Below are 19,406 nucleotides of genomic sequence, written 5' to 3'. Positions count from 1 at the left end.
GCCGCGCCAAACACACCCCTCCCTCCTGCATTACCATTATATTACTACCTGCTGCTGGGGGGGCTGGTGCTGGCTGGTAATGGTCACTGTGCCCGGGGATGGGGGGATGGTGCTGGCTGGCAATGGTCACTGTGCCCGGGGATGGGAGACTGGTGCTGGCTGGTAATGGTCACTGTGCCCGGGGATGGGGGGCTGGTGCTGGCCGGCGATGGTCACTGTGCCCGGGTATGGGAGGCTGGTGCTGGCTGGCGATGGTCACTGTGCCCGGGGATGGGAGGCTGGTGCTGGCTGGCGATGGTCACTGTGCCCGGGGATGGGAGACTGGTGCTGGCTGGTAATGGTCACTGTGCCCAGGGATGGGGGGCTGGTGCTGGCTGGCAATGGTCACTGTGCCCGGGGATGGGGGGCTGGTGCTGGCTGGTAATGGTCACTGTGCCCGGGTATGGGAGGCTGGTGCTGGCCGGCGATGGTCACTGTGCCCGGGTATGGGAGGCTGGTGCTGGCTGGCGATGGTCACTGTGCCCGGGGATGGGAGACTGGTGCTGGCTGGTAATGGTCACTGTGCCCAGGGATGGGGGGCTGGTGCTGGCTGGCAATGGTCACTGTGCCCGGGGATGGGGGGCTGGTGCTGGCTGGCAATGGTCACTGTGCCCGGGGATGGGGGGCTGGTGCACTGTGCCCGGGGATGGGAGACTGGTGCTGGCTGGCAATGGTCACTGTGCCCGGGGATGGGAGAATGGTGCTGGCTGGTAATGGTCACTGTGCCTGGGGATGGGGGGCTGGTGCTGGCTGGCAATGGTCACTGTGCCCGGGGATGGGAGACTGGTGCTGGCTGGTAATGGTCACTGTGCCCGGGGATGGGAGACTGGTGCTGGCTGGTAATGGTCACTGTGCCTGGGGATAGGGGGCTGGTGCTGGCTGGCAATGGTCACTGTGCCCGGGTATGGGGGGCTGGTGCTGGCTGGTAATGGTCACTGTGCCCGGGGATGGGGGGCTGGTGCTGGCTGGTAATGGTCACTGTGCCCGGGGATGGGGGGCTGGTGCTGACTTGTAATGGTCACTGTGCCTGGGGATGGGAGGCTGGTGCTGGCTGGCAATGGTCACTGTGCCCGGGTATGGGGGGCTGGTGCTGGCTGGCAATGGTCACTGTGCCCGGGTATGAGAGACTGGTGCTGGCTGGCAATGGTCACTGTGCCCGAGGATGGGAGACTGGTGCTGGCTGGTAATGGTCACTGTGCCTGGGGATGGGGGGCTGGTGCCGGCTGGTAATGGTCACTGTGCCCGGGGATGGGGGGCTGGTGCTGGCTGGCAATGGTCACTGTGCCCGGGGATGGGAGACTGGTGCTGTCTGGCAATGGTCACTGTGCCCGGGTATGAGAGACTGGTGCTGGCTGGCAATGGTCACTGTGCCCGGGGATGGGGGGCTGGTGCTGGCTGGTAATGGTCACTGTGCCCGGGGATGGAGGGCTGGTGCTGGCTGGTAATGGTCACTGTGCCCGGGTATGGGAGGCTGGTGCTGGCTGGTAATGGTCACTGTGCCCGGGGATGGGGGGCTGGTGCTGGCTGGCAATGGTCACTGTGCCCGGGGATGGGAGACTGGTGCTGGCTGGTAATGGTCACTGTGCCTGGGGATGGGGGGCTGGTGCTGGCTGGTAATGGTCACTGTGCCCGGGGATGGGGGGCTGGTGCTGGCTGGTAATGGTCACTGTGCCCGGGGATGGGGGGCTGGTGCTGGCTGGCAATGGTCACTGTGCCCGGGGATGGGAGGCTGGTGCTGGCTGGCAATGGTCACTGTGCCCGGGGATGGGGGGCTGGTGCTGGCTGGCAATGGTCACTGCCCGGGGATGGGAGGCTGGTGCTGGCCGGCAATGGTCACTGTGCCCGGGGATGGGGGGCTGGTGCTGGCTGGTAATGGTCACTGTGCCTGGGGATGGGAGACTGGTGCTGGCTGGTAATGGTCACTGTGCCTGGGGATGGGAGACTGGTGCTGGCCGGTAATGGTCACTGTGCCCGGGGATGGGAGACTGGTGCTGGCCGGCAATGGTCACTGTGCCCGGGGATGGGGGGCTGGTGCTGGCTGGCAATGGTCACTGTGCCCGGGGATGGGAGGCTGGTGCTGGCTGGCAATGGTCACTGTGCCCGGGGATGGGGGGCTGGTGCTGGCTGGCAATGGTCACTGCCCGGGGATGGGAGGCTGGTGCTGGCCGGCAATGGTCACTGTGCCCGGGGATGGGGGGCTGGTGCTGGCTGGTAATGGTCACTGTGCCTGGGGATGGGAGACTGGTGCTGGCTGGTAATGGTCACTGTGCCTGGGGATGGGAGACTGGTGCTGGCCGGTAATGGTCACTGTGCCCGGGGATGGGAGACTGGTGCTGGCCGGCAATGGTCACTGTGCCCGGGGATGGGGGGCTGGTGCTGGCTGGTAATGGTCACTGTGCCCGGGGATGAGAGACTGGTGCTGGCTGGTAATGGTCACTGTGCCCGGGGATGGGAGACTGGTGCTGGCCGGCAATGGTCACTGTGCCCGGGGATGGGGGGCTGGTGCTGGCTGGCAATGGTCACTGTGCCCGGGGATGGGAGACTGGTGCTGGCCGGCGATGGTCACTGTGCCCGGGTATGGGAGGCTGGTGCTGGCTGGCGATGGTCACTGTGCCCGGGGATGGGAGACTGGTGCTGGCTGGTAATGGTCACTGTGCCCGGGGATGGGGGGCTGGTTCTGGCTGGTAATGGTCACTGTGCCCAGGGATGGGGGGCTGGTGCTGGCTGGCAATGGTCACTGTGCCCGGGGATGGGGGGCTGGTGCTGGCTGGCAATGGTCACTGTGCCCGGGGATGGGGGGCTGGTGCTGGCTGGTAATGGTCACTGTGCCCGGGGATGGGAGACTGGTGCTGGCTGGCAATGGTCACTGTGCCCGGGGATGGGAGACTGGTGCTGGCTGGCAATGGTCACTGTGCCCGGGGATGGGAGACTGGTGCTGGCCGGCAATGGTCACTGTGCCCGGGGATGGGAGACTGGTGCTGGCCGGCAATGGTCACTGTGCCCGGGGATGGGGGGCTGGTGCTGGCTGGTAATGGTCACTGTGCCTGGGGATGGGAGACTGGTGCTGGCTGGTAATGGTCACTGTGCCTGGGGATGGGAGACTGGTGCTGGCTGGTAATGGTCACTGTGCCCGGGGATGGGAGACTGGTGCTGGCCGGCAATGGTCACTGTGCCCGGGGATGGGGGGCTGGTGCTGGCTGGTAATGGTCACTGTGCTCGGGGATGAGAGACTGGTGCTGGCTGGCAATGGTCACTGTGCCCGGGGATGGGAGACTGGTGCTGGCCGGCAATGGTCACTGTGCCCGGGGATGGGGGGCTGGTGCTGGCTGGCAATGGTCACTGTGCCCGGGGATGGGAGACTGGTGCTGGCCGGCGATGGTCACTGTGCCCGGGTATGGGAGGCTGGTGCTGGCTGGCGATGGTCACTGTGCCCGGGGATGGGAGACTGGTGCTGGCCGGCAATGGTCACTGTGCCCGGGGATGGGGGGCTGGTGCCGGCCGGCAATGGTCACTGTGCCCGGGTATGGGAGGCTGGTGCTGGCCGGCAATGGTCACTGTGCCCGGGGATGGGGGGCTGGTGCTGGCTGGTAATGGTCACTGTGCCTGGGGATGGGAGACTGGTGCTGGCTGGTAATGGTCACTGTGCCTGGGGATGGGAGACTGGTGCTGGCTGGTAATGGTCACTGTGCCCGGGGATGGGAGACTGGTGCTGGCTGGTAATGGTCACTGTGCCTGGGGATGGGAGACTGGTGCTGGCTGGTAATGGTCACTGTGCCCGGGGATGAGAGACTGGTGCTGGCTGGTAATGGTCACTGTGCCCGGGGATGGGAGACTGGTGCTGGCCGGCAATGGTCACTGTGCCCGGGGATGGGGGGCTGGTGCTGGCTGGCAATGGTCACTGTGCCCGGGGATGGGAGACTGGTGCTGGCCGGCGATGGTCACTGTGCCCGGGTATGGGAGGCTGGTGCTGGCTGGCGATGGTCACTGTGCCCGGGGATGGGAGACTGGTGCTGGCTGGTAATGGTCACTGTGCCCGGGGATGGGGGGCTGGTGCTGGCTGGTAATGGTCACTGTGCCCAGGGATGGGGGGCTGGTGCTGGCTGGCAATGGTCACTGTGCCCGGGGATGGGGGGCTGGTGCTGGCTGGCAATGGTCACTGTGCCCGGGGATGGGGGGCTGGTGCTGGCTGGTAATGGTCACTGTGCCCGGGGATGGGGGGCTGGTGCTGGCTGGCAATGGTCACTGTGCCCGGGGATGGGAGACTGGTGCTGGCTGGCAATGGTCACTGTGCCCGGGGATGGGAGACTGGTGCTGGCTGGCAATGGTCACTGTGCCCGGGGATGGGAGACTGGTGCTGGCTGGTAATGGTCACTGTGCCCGGGGATGGGAGACTGGTGCTGGCTGGCAATGGTCACTGTGCCCGGGGATGGGAGAATGGTGCTGGCTGGTAATGGTCACTGTGCCTGGGGATGGGGGGCTGGTGCTGGCTGGCAATGGTCACTGTGCCCGGGGATGGGAGACTGGTGCTGGCTGGTAATGGTCACTGTGCCCGGGGATGGGAGACTGGTGCTGGCTGGTAATGGTCACTGTGCCTGGGGATGGGGGGCTGGTGCTGGCTGGCAATGGTCACTGTGCCCGGGTATGGGGGGCTGGTGCTGGCTGGTAATGGTCACTGTGCCCGGGGATGGGGGGCTGGTGCTGGCTGGTAATGGTCACTGTGCCCGGGGATGGGGGGCTGGTGCTGACTTGTAATGGTCACTGTGCCTGGGGATGGGAGGCTGGTGCTGGCTGGCAATGGTCACTGTGCCCGGGTATGGGGGGCTGGTGCTGGCTGGCAATGGTCACTGTGCCCGGGTATGAGAGACTGGTGCTGGCTGGCAATGGTCACTGTGCCCGAGGATGGGAGACTGGTGCTGGCTGGTAATGGTCACTGTGCCTGGGGATGGGGGGCTGGTGCTGGCTGGTAATGGTCACTGTGCCCGGGGATGGGGGGCTGGTGCTGGCTGGCAATGGTCACTGTGCCCGGGGATGGGAGACTGGTGCTGTCTGGCAATGGTCACTGTGCCCGGGTATGAGAGACTGGTGCTGGCTGGCAATGGTCACTGTGCCCGGGGATGGGGGGCTGGTGCTGGCTGGTAATGGTCACTGTGCCCGGGGATGGAGGGCTGGTGCTGGCTGGTAATGGTCACTGTGCCCGGGTATGGGAGGCTGGTGCTGGCTGGTAATGGTCACTGTGCCCGGGGATGGGGGGCTGGTGCTGGCTGGCAATGGTCACTGTGCCCGGGGATGGGAGACTGGTGCTGGCTGGTAATGGTCACTGTGCCTGGGGATGGGGGGCTGGTGCTGGCTGGTAATGGTCACTGTGCCCGGGGATGGGGGGCAGGTGCTGGCTGGTAATGGTCACTGTGCCCGGGGATGGGGGGCTGGTGCTGGCTGGCAATGGTCACTGTGCCCGGGGATGGGAGGCTGGTGCTGGCTGGCAATGGTCACTGTGCCCGGGGATGGGGGGCTGGTGCTGGCTGGCAATGGTCACTGCCCGGGGATGGGAGACTGGTGCTGGCTGGCAATGGTCACTGTGCCCGGGGATGGGGGGCTGGTGCTGGCTGGTAATGGTCACTGTGCCCGGGGATGGGGGGCTGGTGCTGGCTGGTAATGGTCACTGTGCCTGGGGATGGGAGGCTGGTGCTGGCTGGTAATGGTCACTGTGCCCGGGGATGGGAGACTGGTGCTGGCTGGCAATGGTCACTGTGCCCGGGGATGGGGGGCTGGTGCTGGCTGGCAGTGGTCACTGTGCCCGGGGATGGGAGACTGGTGCTGGGGTCACTGTGCCCGGGGATGGGGGGCTGGTGCTGGCTGGTAATGGTCACTGTGCCCGGGGATGGGGGGCTGGTGCTGGCTGGTAATGGTCACTGTGCCTGGGGATGGGAGGCTGGTGCTGGCTGGCAATGGTCACTGTGCCCGGGGATGGGAGACTGGTGCTGGCTGGCAATGGTCACTGTGCCCGGGTATGGGAGACTGGTGCTGGCTGGCAATGGTCACTGTGCCCGGGGATGGGGGGCTGGTGCTGGCTGGCAGCGGTCACTGTGCCCGGGGATGGGAGACTGGTGCTGGGGTCACTGTGCCCGGGGATGGGGGGCTGGTGCTGGCTGGTAATGGTCACTGTGCCCGGGGATGGGAGGCTGGTGCTGGCTGGTAATGGTCACTGTGTCCGGGGATGGGAGGCTGGTCCTGGCTGGCAATGGTCACTGTGCCCGGGTATGGGGGGCTGGTGCTGGCTGGCAATGGTCACTGTGCCCGGGTATGAGAGACTGGTGCTGGCTGGCAATGGTCACTGTGGCCGGGGATGGGAGACTGGTGCTGGCTGGTAATGGTCACTGTGCCCGGGTATGGGGGGCTGGTGCTGGCTGGTAATGGTCACTGTGCCCGGGGATGGGGGGCTGGTGCTGGCTGGTAATGGTCACTGTGCCCGGGGATGGAGGGCTGGTGCTGGCTGGTAATGGTCACTGTGCCCGGGGATGGGGGGCTGGTGCTGGCTGGTAATGGTCACTGTGCCCGGGGATGGGAGACTGGTGCTGGCTGGCAATGGTCACTGTGCCCGGGGATGGAGGGCTGGTGCTGGCTGGTAATGGTCACTGTGCCCGGGGATGGGGGGCTGGTGCTGGCTGGTAATGGTCACTGTGCCTGGGGATGGGAGGCTGGTGCTGGCTGGCAATGGTCACTGTGCCCGGGGATGGGAGACTGGTGCTGGCTGGCAATGGTCACTGTGCCCGGGGATGGAGGGCTGGTGCTGGCTGGTAATGGTCACTGTGCCCGGGGATGGGGGGCTGGTGCTGGCTGGTAATGGTCACTGTGCCTGGGGATGGGAGGCTGGTGCTGGCTGGTAATGGTCACTGTGCCCGGGGATGGGAGACTGGTGCTGGCTGGCAATGGTCACTGTGCCCGGGGATGGGAGAGTGGTGCTGGGGTCACTGTGCCCGGGGATGGGGGGCTGGTGCTGGCTGGTAATGGTCACTGTGCCCGGGGATGGGGGGCTGGTGCTGGCTGGCAATGGTCACTGTGCCCGGGTATGGGGGACTGGTGCTGGCTGGCAATGGTCACTGTGCCCGGGGATGGAGGACTGGTGCTGGCTGGCAATGGTCACTGTGCCCGGGGATGGGGGGCTGGTGCTGGGGTCACTGTGCCCGGGGATGGGAGACTGGTGCTGGGGTCACTGTGCCCGGGGATGGGAGACTGGTGCTGGCTGGCAATGGTCACTGTGCCCGGGGATGGGAGACTGGTGCTGGCTGGTAATGGTCACTGTGCCCGGGGATGGGAGACTGGTGTTGGGGTCACTGTGCCCGGGGATGGGAGACTGGTGCTGTGGTCACTGTGCCCGGTGATGGGAGACTGGTGCTGGGGTCACTGTGCCCGGGGATGGGAGACTGGTGCTGGGGTCACTGGTCTGCCCAGCATTGGGAGAGAGAGGGTTCATTTTCTTGGGATACAATTAAGCAGCAGTGCTGCAAGTAGAACTTTTTTCTTAGTGGTGCGGATAATAAAAATGGGCATGGTCACATGTCATGAGTAGGCGTGGTCACACAAAACTAGGGGAGTGGTTACATGACAATAGGGGCATGGCCACATTATGCCACACACGATAATGCCCCTTACACATTATGCCACACACCATAATGCCCATTACACATTATGCCAGACACCATAATGGCCATTACACATTATGCCACACACCGTAATGCCTATTACATATTATGCCACACACCGTAATGCCCATTACACATTATGCCACACACCGTAATGCCCATTACACATTATGCCACACACCGTAATGCCCATTACACATTATGCCACACACCGTAATGCCTATTACACATTATGCCACACACCGTAATGCCCATTACGCCACACACCGTAATGCCCATTACACATTATGCCACACACTGTAATGCTTATTACACATTATGCCACACACTGTAATGCTTATTACACATTATGCCAGACACCGTAATGCCCATTACACATTATGCCACACACTGTAATGCTTATTACACATTATGCCACACACTGTAATGCTTATTACACATTATGCCAGACACCGTAATGCCCATTACACATTATGCCACACACTGTAATGCCCATTACACATTATGCCACACACTGTAATGCCCATTACACATTATGCCACACACAGTTATGCTACTGACACCATTTTACAAAAATGCCCCTTATAAATTATGCCCCAGTGGTGGTACGCATATTTCTTAATGGTACTCCGTACCACCCCGAACCACCCTACTTTCAGCACTGCCTACCAGTATATTTTTGGATTGTGGGAGGAAACCGGAGTACCCGGAGGAAACCCACGCAAGTATGGAGAGAATATACAAACTCCACACAGTTAGCCCCATGGTGGGAATTGAACCCGTGACCTCAGTGCTGTGAGGCAGTCCTGCCCAGCAATGTCGGAGGAAAGAATGTTGGGAGGGCAGGGATGGGGGAGGTAGGGGGCATATATAGAAATGGGGGCGAGACTGTCAGAGATGGGGGAGGTTGGTAGTTTATCTCTCTCCACTGCATCTCTCTCCAAGGCTTAGTACATAGACCCCAAAGTGTGGTGAAGGATGAGTTTTGTTTATTGACACGGAGACAAGTTTGTCTTCGTCTGTATATTGCGAGTGGGCATGACTAACCATCATAGCCCCGCCCCCTGCACGGGAAAAATACCACAAATTCACGTGTGTATGTTGAAGGGGCGGGGCCTACTGCCATGGCGTGCCCATCTCCATCAGAGACCTGATGCTGGAACAGGAAGTGTCGTCCCGTCCTCTCTCTCGCTGACACCTGCGCTCTCTCCCTGGCACCTGGCACCCTCTCTCTCTCTACCTGGCACCATCTCGCGCTCTCTCTCCAACACCCTCTCTCTCTTTCCGTGACGCCCTCTCTCCCTGATATCTTCTTACTCTGTCTCCGTGACACCCTCTCTCTCTCTCCCTGACACCTTCTCTTTCTTTCTCTCTCTAGCCCACCCCCTTTCTCTATCTTTCTCTGACACTCTCTGTGACACCCTCTCTCTCTCCCTGACACCTCTTTCTTTCTCTCTCTAGCCAACCCCCTTTCTCTTTCTCTGACACTCTCTGTGACACCCTCTCTCTCTCTCCCTGACACCTTCACTTTCTTTCTCTCTCTAGCCCACCCCCTTTCTCTCTCTGTGACACCCTCTCTCTCTCCCTGACACCTTCTCTTTCTTTCTCTCTCTAGCCCACCCCCTTTCTCTCTCTGTGACACCCTCTCTCTCTCCCTGACACCTTCTCTTTCTTTCTCTCTCTAGCCCACCCCCTTTCTCTCTCTGTGACACCCTCTCTCTCTCCCTGACACCTTCTCTTTCTTTCTCTCTCTAGCCCACCCCCTTTCTCACTCTGACACTCTCTGTGACGCCCTCTCTCTCTCCCTGACACCTTCTCTTTCTTCTTTCTCTAGCCCACCCCCTTTCTCTCTCTTTCTCTGACACTTTCTGTGAGGCCCTCTCTCTCTCCCTGACACCTTCTCTTTCTTTCTCTCTCTAGCCCACCCCCTTTCTCTATCTTTCTCTGACACTCTCTGTGACACCCTCTCTCTCCCTGACACCTTCTCTTTCTTTCTCTCTCTAGCCCACCCCCTTTCTCTATCTTTCTCTGACACTCTCTGTGACACCCTCTCTCTCCATGACACCTTCTCTTTCTTTCTCTCTCTAGCCCACCCCCTTTCTCTCTCTCTGACACTCTCTGTGATGCCCTCTCTCTCTTTCGCTTGGACTCATGACCAAAGTGATGAGACCGGACTGCACATGCAGATATACAGAGCGGAGTGTAACAATTACACTAATATGCTTGTGGTTATACACCCATTGCACGGTCTGCCCATCTAATCCCGCCCATATATTCCAGTACCTCAGCACCTGTCTCGTGCCACCTCCCCCTGCTCTCACCTGCCTGGTTCTCTCTCTGTCCTGTCTCTTTATGTCTAATACATCCTCCGCTCCCCTGTCATTGCTTTTCAAAGGATTATTCCCCCACACAGGTAGATGCTATATACTATACCTGTATATGCCTGGAGATTGGAGAGGAGGAGGGGATGGGGGTCACCGGCCCACTCCTCCTCTGTAATGCTGGAGACACAAGGCTACTGTACTTGGTGAGGGGCTGCGACTACCAGACCTGCGCTGGGGACCACCATAGATGGGGCGAGAAGAAGAGGGCAAGTGGAAGGGGATGAAGTAAGGATGATGGAATAAGACAGAAGAGTGGGGGGTATGGATGGAGAAACCATGGGCGCTGAGACAGGGGTGTGTGCACCCGCAGTACAGTCAGGGAATGTTGCAGGTTTGCCAGCACCAATTGCACACAAGATGGTGGTACTCTCCTGCAGGGGAGTCTTCTGAGTCGTCCATTAGGAGTCACGCCCATTAATGCAGATGAGGCTGAAGTGCTGCAAGTGTGACAGCGAGATAACATTGTGTACACACACACACACACACACACACACACACACACACACACACACACACACACACACACACACACACACACACACACACACACACACTTTCCTACAGGGTTTGGGAGGGGAAAGGCTGCCCATATATTAGCATTGACTTTTAATGTGATTTTTTGTTAAATGGGTCTTGTTCCAATGAGCATTTCACTGTTCCGTGCGGCTTGGGTACTTATTATCTGCAGTCTCCGGCCAGTCACTGTACCGCGCATGCATTGTGTATTGCAGTGAAGCGGCGCCTATATCGTATTCCTGGCGCGTCCACTCCTGTTACGTGCATGGGGCAGGAGTCGCACCTGCGGCCTGTGCAGGCTGGGTCCCATCTCTGGAACCAAGGGGGTAGTTCAGACCTGATCGTAGCAGCAAATTTGTTAGCATTTGGGCAAAACCATGGCCCTCATTCCGAGTTGATCGGTCGCAAGGCGAATTTAGCAGAGTTACACACGCTAAGCCGCCGCCTACTGGGAGTGTATCTTAGCTTCTTAAAATTGCGACCGATGTATTCGCAATATTGCGATTACTAACTACTTAGCAGTTTCAGAGTAGCTCCACACTTACTCTGCCTGTGCGATCATTTCAGTGCTTGTCGTTCCTGGTTGACGTCACAAACACACACAGCGTTCGCCCAGGCACTCCCACCGTTTCTCCGGCCACTCCTGCGTTTTTTCCGGAAACGGTAGCGTTTTCAGCCACACGCCCCTGAAACGCCGTGTTTCCGCCCAGTAACACCCATTTCCTGTCAATCACATTACGATCGCCGGAGCGATGAAAAAGCCGTGAGTAAAAATACTTTCTTCATAGTAAAGTTACTTGGCGCAGTCGCAGTGCGAACATTGCGCATGCGTACTAAGCGGATTTTCACTGCGATGCGATGAAAAATACCGAGCGAACAACTCGGAATGAGGGCCCATGTGCACTGCAGGGGAGGCAGATGTAACATGTGCAGAGAGAGTTAGATTTGGGTGTGGTGTGTTCAAACTGAAATCTAAATTGCAATGTAAAAATAAAGCAGCCAGTATTTACCCTGCACAGAAATAATATAACCCACCCAAATCTAACTCTCTCTGCACATGTTACATCTGCCCTACCTGCAGTGCACATGGTTTTGCCCAACTGCTAACAAATTTGCTGCTGCGATCAGGTCTGAATTACCCCCCAAGTCCTTAGATGACTAAACCTTTAATGGTTATTTAGTGCAATGGAAACTGGAAATTTACGCCGGAGCAAAGGGGCTGTGCTGCAAACGCCGCTTACAGCTGAGCAGACGGAATTAAACATCGGATGACCAATAAGGCGCAAGACTGCGATGGTGGAAACCACAGTAACTGGAAAACGCATCATATGGAAAAAGCATTTCCATCGTATCAGGAACATCGATAGTTTTCTTCTGTGCATGCTTCTAGGTCACACTGTGCATGCATCCAGATTCCGTGCACACAGAGACGCAGCTGCAATGGATGCAGATGTAGACCCGCAGTATCAGATGTCACCTTGCCGGGGGGTGACACCAAAATGCCGGCTCCTCCGCAGTGACAGGGAGCCAGGTGTTGCACTGTGACGTTATCATGCAGCACCCATCTCCTGCCACAGAGGAGGTGACATCAGTGCAGGCGGAGTCTCCGGGGGCAGCCCATCGCATCTGGGAGTGCTGGACACGCTCCCTTCCCGCCAGTCCATACCCCTGGAATGGCGGAGGGTCCTGCTGAGGCCGCACGCGGTGTCACAGACCCTGGTTCCTCCACTGCTTCGTGCTATGTTTGTGATGCTTCTATAAATGAAATCATTATTATTATACCGGCCAATATACTCCGATTGAGTAGCCCCAGGTTATACAACACACATAAGGACAGATGTACTAAGCCTTTGAGTGATAAAGTGGAGAGAGATAAAGTACCAACCAGCCAGCTCCTGTCATTTTCCAAACACAGCCTGTAACATGGCAGTTAGGAGCTCATTGGCCGGTACTTTATCATGTGACAGACACCGAGATGTGGGGGGAATTAAAATAAAAAGTCAAGTTGTTGCCCATAGCAACCAATTACAAGCTAGTGATTTATCTAGCACAGTGTAGAAAGTGATAGCTAGAATGTGATTGGTTGCTATGGACAACATCTCCACCTTATGCTGTTTGTTAAATCTCCCTCAAAACCCTAAGTGCCGCCTGCACATTGCTCCCCGTATCTATCAGCACCCCCAGAATATAAACTAGCAGAATCCAGTGCAGAGTCCTGAGCTCATCGCTCATAGAGAGTCACACTTGGCACGTGGCGGAGTTCCCCGGCACCCGTACCCCCTCCTTCCAGGGGTGTGGGGCCAGCCGGCTTGCCTGTGTGACTTGCATGTATACACCACACCGGGCAAGTCACATGGTTCTGTCCAGTATAAATACACAGGCACTGCAGCTGTAAATGGTGGAGCAGAATTAACCCTGCGCCTGCCTGCAGACTCAACTACAGGACCCCAGAGACTCGGGGAGGTAGCGGAGAATCGGGACGCCCCACATGTAAGAGAATAATAAATAATATATCAGACAACGCCATATTATAAAGGACTATTAAGCTTACGGGCAAGTTACCTTCATGAGAGAGCTGCTGACAAACATATATACGTGTACAGAACCTTACTGTAAATCAGGATATTTAAGATGAGAGTTTGCACACTGGGGGCAGTTTTACTCCAGTGCACATCAGACTTCCTGTCAGTAATCATAATAAAGGGCACTGCGGGGAGCCTAGAGTATGTGATAGTGAGACATATAAGCGTGAAAGTGATCTGGACAAAGGTATCCGAATGTTAGGAGCCAGCGGTTTCTAATAAGCGATTGATAAGCTGCGCGGTTTTGCCTGTGGCGATGCGCCCTGACAGGAAGCCAATGTACTGCGCATCATACTGCTCTCATTACCAGCACATTATAGTATAAGCCGGTGGGGGGGACATTTGGGAGGGGGTCTGGCAGTGCAGCCCTGGTTCCCTCAGCTCCTGTGAGTACAGCACTAGTGCGGCGCTGTTTCGGCTTCTTGGCGCCTGTGGTGAGATCATAGAGGCCCAGATTTATCAAGCCTTAGGGGTAAATTTACTAAGCAGTGATAAGAGCGGAGAAGTGAGCCAGTGGAGAAATTTCCCCATCAACCAATCAGCAGCTCTGTATCATTTTATAGCATGCAAATTATAGATGTTACTTCAGTGCTGATTGGTTGCCATGGGCAACTTCTCCACTGGCTCACTTCTCCGCTCTTATCACTGCTTAGTAAATGTACCCCTATTAGAGAGTGATAAACTGCACTGTGATAAAGTATTAGCCAATCAGCTTCTAACTGTCATGTTACAGGTTGTGTTTGAAAAATTACAGGAGCTGATTGGCTGGTAGCTTATAACCGTGCAATTTATCACTCTCCAGAGCTTGATAAATCTGGGCCTCTGGTGAAGGCTGCAGCGGAACTACCGTAGTAATGATACACTGAGGCCATAACATCGATGTTACTGCCGACAACCCCCGTCTGCCACACTGTGAGGGCAGGTACTGCCCTCAGGATCTTCCTGTCCTTGGTACAGTTCCCCGATATACGTGGGCAGCTGCTGTATATAAACAGATGAGCGCATTATATGCCAGTGAATTATAACGCTGCCTGGGCTCCGTACGATAAATATTTGGAAGCTGTTTTGGTGACAGTTGATTTATACATCGGATTTGAGGCGTTTCCACAGGAAGCCGGTCATGGAGAATTGCGTCTATTTGTTTGGCTAGGACCGGTGTATACCTGGGACAGGCTACGCCCCACCTGGCCGGCAGATGTTCCGTGTCTGCGGATCGCAGAGCGGGGGTCTTTGTGAAGTAGAAAATGGACCCATTACATCTGAAAGCACAAAGAGGGTTCTCCATCATTTACAGGCTGTGTGTATTATATTACACTGTTGTTTATAACGTCACACTGTGTGTTCTTATATAGGGGGTACTTCAGACCTGATCACTGCTGGCGATCAGATCTGAACTGCGCTTGCGTATGCACCGCAATGCGCCGGTGAGTCGCACAACTGCACCGGGCATCGGTGCCTAGCGACAGGATGGGGCGAAAATTTCGAACGCACGGGCGTTCCCAAGGTGATTGACAGGAAGAGGGCGTTTGTGGGTGGCAACTGACCGTTTTACAGCAGTGTCCGGAAAAACGCAGGCGGGACCAGACGTTTTCAGGGAGGGTGTGTGACGTCAGCTCCGGCCCCGATCAGCTCGAAACAATCGCAGTGGCTGAGTAAGTCCCGGGCTGCGCAGAGACTGCACAAACTGATGTTTGTGCAACTCTGCTACAAAAGCGATCGCACACTTGCACAGACCTTATACCCTCCCCCTGTAGGCGGAGACTATATGATCGCAGGGCAGCAAAAAACGCAGCCCAGCGATCAGATCTGAATTACCATCATAGTCATAATCAGAGGTTACAGTGGTCCGGAGTGGAGTGGAACTGCTGGGTCAGGGGTGGGTGTGTGTGGTTGGGAACATATGAACCCTGGGCTGGGTCAGGATGGGGGGGGGGGGGGGGGTTGGTATTGTTTGGACATATGAACCCCGCCTCGTCCCAGGTAAACAGGAGCTTTGGAGCTGCTGTGGAACTATAAATCCCAGCAGGCCCTGTCAGTCACACGTGGAGAGGCGCAGGTCACGTATCTCCGCCTTACACAGCAAACCAATAAAAAAAGATTGCATTAGTGTAGTTTACCCCCCCCCCAGTGCCTGCGCCCCGAGGCAGCTGCCTCATTATTACAGGCTGCTCCCGGTATCACTATACAGCAGTCGGAGCCCCCCCCCGGCCGGGAGCAGCTAATGAGGGGCTGATTGGTGCCTAATACACGGTGTGTACTCCAGCTGCCCCCATCCCCGTTCTCACCCCTGTGCTATAGATAAAGGTGGCCGTTCTCACACTCCGGGAAGAGGCTGGGATCTAGGTGCCTATCAGCTGTACTCATCTCAGAGGTGACACCCAGACCTGTACCTACAGCAGTGCGTCTGCAGCCAGACCTGTGTGTCCTCAGTACAGATAACAAACAAGAAGCCATCAGCTCTGTTTATCCAACAATCAGAAATCCCGCATCATGTTGTGACAACTGCGAAACAAGATCCACGTTCCAGAAAACACAAACAGGAGGGTGTGCGGGAATGAGCCGTAATAACTGAGCCGTAATAACTAGGGTTGTGCGCCGGAACATTAGTGCGGGATTTGGATTTGGCTCTGATTCGTCGTCCAGTTTTGGATTTTTAAAAAAAAATATTGACAAAAAAAAACTAAAATCACAGAATTTGGGCCGTTGTTTGGTCCTAGAGTATTATTAACCTCAATAACATTAATTTCCACTCACAGCTCACAATATTGTTCACCATCATAGGCCAAAGGCAGGCTGGCTAAACTGCAGTATACAGTGCGGGTCGGGTCGGGCATGTATTGCAAAAGCAAAATCTTTCCCTAATGGGCAAGACCATGGGGGTCATTCCGAAATGTTCGCTCGCTAGCAGTTTTTAGCAGCCGTGCAAACGCTATGCCGCCTCCCACTGGGAGTGTATTTTAGCTTAGCAGAAGTGTGAACGAAAGGATCGCAGAGCGGCTACAAAATTTTTTTGTGCAGTTTCAGAGTAGCTCAGAACCTACTCAGCGCTTGCGATCACTTCAGACTGTTCAGTTCCGGATTTGACGTCACAAACACGCCCTGCGTTCACCCAGCCACGCCTGCGTTTTTCCTGGCACGCCTGCGTTTTTCCGAACACTCCCTGAAAACGGTCCGTTGCCACCCAGAAACGCCCACTTCATGTCAATCACTCTGCGGCCAGCAGTGCGACTGAAAAGCGACATAGCCCGTTGTGAAAGTACGTCACGCGTGTCGAGTTTTTGCATCATCTCTGCGCAGCGATCATTTTCAGCTAGCGATCAACTCGTAAATGACCCCCCTATGTGCACTACGGGTGGGGCAGATGTAACATGTGCGGAGAGAGTTAGATTTGGGTGGGTTATATTGTTTCTGTGCAGGGTAAATACTGGCTGCTTTATTTTTACACTGCAATTTATTGAGTCAGCAGTGCTGGGGGTGCCAACTGTGTCAGTAGTGCTGGCGGTGGGGGTAGCGGGAGGGTGCCGACAATATGGGGGTGTCAGCAGTGTCATTAGTGTGGTGGGGGCCGCCATCTTGCCCTGTTGAAGTCTATGGGGACGCGCTGATTGGCTGAGAGCTGTGACAGACGGCTCTCTCAGCCATTCAGAGGTTAGCACCTGAGCTAAACCGTGAGATCCAACAGCGGGAACTCAAGGTTTCGCCTCGGATAGGGATTCTAGCCAGCCGGGCAGATCCGAGCCCCGGCTCGGATCCCAGAACTTCAGGGCAGTTTGGATTTCTTAAAATCCGAACCGCTCATCTCTAGTAATAGCCCAGTACATGACTCCCCTCTACAGGCATCAAGTATATGAACCACTCATATAATCTCCAGAAATTATTCGACTCAATTACCTCCTTTCTATAAAGTTCACACAAAACCTACATGTGTTCTCTTTTTACACTCACACTTCCTGCTGTCCAACATTCCTGCAACTGGATCCTATAGTCCACATGAAGCTTACACCCTTATAATCTGATATTGATCAATAAGTCCTTTTGTATCAGACGCCCATTTTCCTATAGACTGTAAGCCTGCGAGCAAGGCCCTCCTCCCTCTCTGTCTGTTATACCCAGCCTTGTCTTATTACTGTTTCTATCCCAGTAATATCAGCGCCGGCAGCTGTGCTCGCTCAAACGGAGCAACAATTGAATTGCTCCGTCGGGCGCCATCTAGTGGCTTCTGGGGCAATAGAATTCCCAGTAGCGTAGGGAAAACGCAGAGCGACCATCAGGCATTGCCTGGTCTGCCTTCCAGCGTAGTCTGCCTCACCGGCACTCTGCAAATGCCAACATAGATTAGAATCCTAGGTGTATAATGTGGCTACGTTCAATATGTTATCAATCCAATCTGTAGTCATTGTGTGACTCTTTTACATGATGCACTGGTCACCTCAGATCGGGGTCTGTCTGGTCACCCCACTGTGCCTTCTTTACAACAGCCTGTGTGGAGTGACCTCTAGTGGAGGATTAAAATAACTGCACCCTGGACGACAATGGGGAAACTATAACATAACATAGAAACATAGGGGTATATTTACTAACATTCGTAATTCTCCCGATTTGGTGGGAGAATAATCACGAATGACATCGAAAGTGTAAAACTGCAACTTTTTGAATTTATTACGACTAATTTACTAAGCTGCCGTATTCTGCATTTTCGGGTTTTCCGATGTCGATGTCATTCGTGTTTTTTTTTAGTTTTTTACGGCAGTGATTAGCAAAACACTGCCGACTTTTTCTAAATGAATCTCGGCCGGATCTGTGTGATCCGTGCTGGGGTTCATTTTTTTTTTTAAATAAGCACTGTAAAACTGTAAAAAAAAATGGCGTGGGGTCCCCCCTCCTAAGCATAACCAGCCTCGGGCTCTTTGAGCCGATCCTGGTTGCAGAAATATGGGGAAAAAAATGACAGGGGTTCCCCCATATTTAAGCAACCAGCATCGGGCTCTGCGCCTGGTCCTGGTTCCAAAAATACGGGGGACAAAAAGCGTAGGGGTCCCCCGTATTTTTAAAACCAGCACCGGGCTCCACTAGCTGGACAGATAGTGCCACAGCCGGGGGTCACTTTTATACCGTGCCCTGCGGCCGTGGCATCAAATATCCAACTAGTCACCCCTGGCCGGGGTACCCTGGGGGAGTGGGGACCCCTTCAATCAAGGGGTCCCCCCCCCCAGCCACCCATGGGCCAGGGGTGAAGCCCGAGGCTGTCCCCCCCATCCAATGGGCTGCGGATGGGGGGCTGATAGCCTTTTTGTAAAAGTGATTGATATTGTTTTTAGTAGCAGTACTACAAGGCCCAGCAAGCCTCCCCCGCATGCTGGTACTTGGAGAACCACAAGTACCAGCATGCGGCGGAAAAACAGGCCCGCTGGTACCTGTAGTACTACTACTAAAAAAATACCCAAAAAAAGACAATACACACACACACCTTGAAAGTAAAGTTTTATTACATGCATCCACACAAACATACATACATACTTACCTTATGTTCACACGAGGGTCGGTCCTCTTCTCCAGTAGAATCCATGGGGTACCTGTTGAATAAATTATACTCACCAGATCCAGGGTACCAGGCTCCTCGGATAATCCTTTTGTAATCCACGTACTTGAATAAAAAAAAAAACGGATACCCGAGCCACGCACTGAAAGGGGACCCATGTTTTCACATGGGTCCCCTTTCCCCGAATGCCAGAAACCCACTCTGACTGATGTCTAAGTGGGTTTCTTCAGCCAATCAGGGAGCGCCACGTTGTAGCACCCTCCTGATCGGCTGTGTGCTCCTGTACTGTCTGACAGGCGGCACACGGCAGTGTTACAATGTAGCGCCTATGCGCTCCATTGTAACCAATGGTGGGAACTTTCTGCTCAGCGGTTGACCGAAAGTGACCTCACCGCTGACCTGAAAGTAGTAGTAGTAGTAGTAGTACTACAGGTACCAGCGGGCCCGTTTTTCCGCTGCATGCTGGTACTTGTGGTTCTCCAAGTACCAGCATGTGGGGGAGGCTTGCTGGGCCTTGTAGTACTGCTACTAAAAACAATATCAATGTTATGATTCCAGTACTCCTGACCGGAGGAGATCTTATGACAATGGCCAGAGTACTGGAAGGGAATGCTGGTTACGGGAGCAGGAAAGACTAGTTGCCCCTGGCGCCCTAACTCTATTGTCTCACCCGTGCTATCGGAAATCCCTTGCGAGACTATGGTTT

General features: G+C 55.9%; 1 protein-coding gene across 2 annotated transcripts in view; it reads right to left on the bottom strand.

Annotated features, from left to right (window-relative positions):
* The window catches only part of WNT5B (Wnt family member 5B), a 140,144-nt gene that overhangs the window by 26,315 nt on the left and 94,423 nt on the right, over window positions 1-19,406 (bottom strand). The window lies entirely within an intron of this gene.

Source organism: Pseudophryne corroboree, chromosome 6 (assembly GCF_028390025.1).
Source record: "Pseudophryne corroboree isolate aPseCor3 chromosome 6, aPseCor3.hap2, whole genome shotgun sequence".
NCBI classification, from domain to species: Eukaryota; Metazoa; Chordata; class Amphibia; order Anura; family Myobatrachidae; genus Pseudophryne; species Pseudophryne corroboree.
This window is presented reverse-complemented; position numbering and strand designations above follow the sequence as displayed.